This window comes from Talpa europaea (assembly GCF_964194135.1).
Source record: "Talpa europaea genome assembly, chromosome: X".
Taxonomy (NCBI): Eukaryota; Metazoa; Chordata; class Mammalia; order Eulipotyphla; family Talpidae; genus Talpa; species Talpa europaea.
The window spans coordinates 9,269,869-9,272,822 of record NC_140081.1 but is presented as its reverse complement, the minus strand read 5'-3'; the positions used below and the strand labels follow the sequence as shown (position 1 = coordinate 9,272,822).

At 42.3% G+C, this 2,954-nt stretch overlaps 1 pseudogene across 1 annotated transcript; it reads left to right on the top strand.

Annotated features, from left to right (window-relative positions):
• The first annotated feature begins 353 nt into the window (after positions 1 to 353).
• Positions 354 to 652, top strand: LOC311187011 (cytochrome c oxidase subunit 7C, mitochondrial-like; annotated as a pseudogene). Its single transcript has one exon. The product of its transcript is annotated as a cytochrome c oxidase subunit 7C, mitochondrial-like (transcript).
• The last annotated feature ends 2,302 nt before the right edge of the window (positions 653 to 2,954 follow it).

Genomic DNA, 2,954 nt, shown 5'->3' with positions numbered 1-2,954 from the left:
CTCTTCTCTGGGTCTCCCACCTGATGACCCAACCTGCAGATTTTTAGATTGGCCATTATCCATCGTTCCATGGACCAATTCCTTAAAATAGGTCTCTACACACACACACACACACACACACACACACACACACACACACATACACACACTCTACTGATTCCGTTTCTCTGGAGAACTCTAATAAACAGGGCAAAAATAGTTTCTGTATATTTTTTAAACCACGTGGATCAGACTTTCTTATTTGCCATCAAAAGCATCACAATGTTGAAGGTCGTGAAAAAAGGACTATTTGGGTTGCCGCCTCTTCGCCCTCCTTCGCTCTCTGAGCCTTTCGCAGCGCTCCCGACTGCGCTATGCTGGGACAGAGCAGCCGGAGATTCACGACCTCTGTGGTCCGTAGGAGCCACTATGAGGAGGGCCCAGGGAAGAATTTGCCATTTTTCTGTGGAAAACAAGTGGTGGTTACTACTTATGATGACTGTGTACTCCGGTTCTGGATTTGCTGCACCTTTCTTGATAGTAAGACACCAACTGCTTAAGAAATAAGGACATTTTAGTTCATCCATGAAACAGATACGAAGAGGATCATTTTAAGAAGTGCAACTTCTTTGAAAAGTCAAACTCAAACTCAACATATTAAATATGTTTGTAAATAAACTTATGACATGACTCCTTAATGCCTCTTCTCTGAAAAAAAAAAAAAGCATCACAATGTTAAAATGGTGATACTTGTGTTGCCACTGAGTATGATATTGGCTGTAGGTTTATGATACCTGTTTTTTTTTTTATCAAGTTAAGGCAATTTTATTCTATTCATAATTTTCTAAGTTTTTTTTTCTCAAAATTCATGTGCAGGTGTAAAATTTTACCAGCTTTTTTATTTTTTTTTTATTTTTTTTTATTTTTTTTTTAAAGAGGCATGTATTATTTATTTATTATTTATTTGTTTGTTTGTTTGTTTGTTTGTTTGTTTATACATGCACTGGGTACAGTCAGAAGCGTGGGAGGGTGAGAGAATTCACCAGAGCCAGAGCGGGGAGCAGAGCAGGCAGAAGGACCGAAGTACACTGCTGAGGGGAGCAGCGGGCGGCAGGAGAGGTCTGCGCGCCATGTGGGACCCTCCTCTGGTGGCAGGGAGCAGCTGGGGATCGAACCGGTGCCACAGAGGCCGCGGGCAGCTTCGCAACCCAGCGCTCAACCGCTGCGCCACCGGGGAGGCCCCTTACCAGCTATTTTAAGCAACTCTAGAGATGCTGTTCTTTTTATTCTACTTATACACCATGAGTTATATTCACATATTTTCTTATTTTCAGCTATCTTTGCTTTCCTTGGATATTCTTTATGATTCATTTAAATATTATTCTACTACACAGCTGAATATTGGTAGCTGATATTTACAATTTCTATATGTACGTTCGTAAGTGCTTGGTCTACAGCTTGTTTTTCTTCCAGCTGTGTTAATCTGGCTTGAGTATCAGGTTTTCGCTCTTTCATAAAATGAAAAGTGTAGACTTTTTTGGTTTTCTGTGTTCTAGAACAGTTTACATAACATTGGGTTGGTTTCTTTAAAACTTGGTAAATGTCATCTATAAAACCATCTAGGTCTGCTGTCTCTGAGAAATAAATCTTTGACTATCTTTTCCACTTTTTCAGTAGCCCTGAAGTGGTGAAGCAAGAAGGGGCAGCCAGGGGTGAGTCTGCCCCAGGTGCCAGCAGCCACATCAGTGATAAAATTCTCCCTCCCTCAGTTTACCACTCTAGCCATGGGTGGTCAGATTTTCTGCTTTCTTGAAAGCAATTTTGGTTACTTCCATTTCCCTAAGAAGTATCCATTTCAGTCACATCTTCAAATTTATGAACAGGAAGTCATCTTCTTTATTTTTTAATTTTTTTTTATAGAGGCATGTTTTATTTATTTGTTTGTTTGTTTTGTTTATACATGCACTGGGTACAGTCAGAAGCACGGGAGGGTGAGAGAATTCACCAGAGCCAGAGCGGGGAGCAGAGCAGGCAGAAGGACCGAAGCACACTGCTGAGGGGAGCAGCGGGCGGCAGGAGAGGTCTGCGCGCCATGTGGGACCCTCCTCTGGTGGCCGGGGAGCAGCCGGGGATTGAACCGGCGCTGCAGAGGCCGCGGGCAGCTTCGCAACCCAGCGCTCAACCGCTGCGCCACCGGGGAGGCCCGGAAGTCATCTTCTTTAATGTTGTATGTTGGTTTCCTCTTCCTTTCCCCCTTGATTAGATGTTGGAAAAATTTCTTATATTTAGATTTCTAAAGAAACAGGTTTTTTTTTTCTTTTCACTTTATTTCTTTTTTTATGCTTAACTTTCATTCTCCCCTTTTTCTGTTTTGCTTCAAGTTTATTTTAATTTTCTTGATTCCAGAGTTGAAAATGTGGTCTTGTTAGAGCTCTCATTCCTGACATTGCATTTTAGTCTGACTAGCATCCTGGCCACACCCCCGATTTGCTGCTGTGCAGTGTTTCTATTTATTTAGAAATACTCTTTCAATCTCTAGATCTTCTTTGATCAAGAATTAATGAAAATTGTAGTTTTGTAAAATAAATTTTTATTGAGGTAACAATGGTTTATAACATTATAAAGATGTGTTTTTTTTTTTTAAAGATTTATTTTTTTATTTATTTATACAAGCACTGGGTACAGTCAGAAGCGCGGGAGGGTGAGAGAATTCACCAGAGCCAGAGCGGGGAGCAGAGCAGGCAGAAGGACCCAAGTACACTGCTGAGGGGAGCAGTGGGCGGCAGGAGAGGTCTGCGCGCCATGTGGGACCCTCACCCGGTAGCCGGGGATCGAACCAGCACTGCAGAGGCTGCAGGCAGCTTCGCAACCCAGCGCTCAACCACTGCGCCTCTGGGGAGGCCCATAAAGATGTGTTTTTAAACTTCCAGAGGAGAAACTGTTTTAGGAGGCACATCCTTTCCTTGTTAATATAT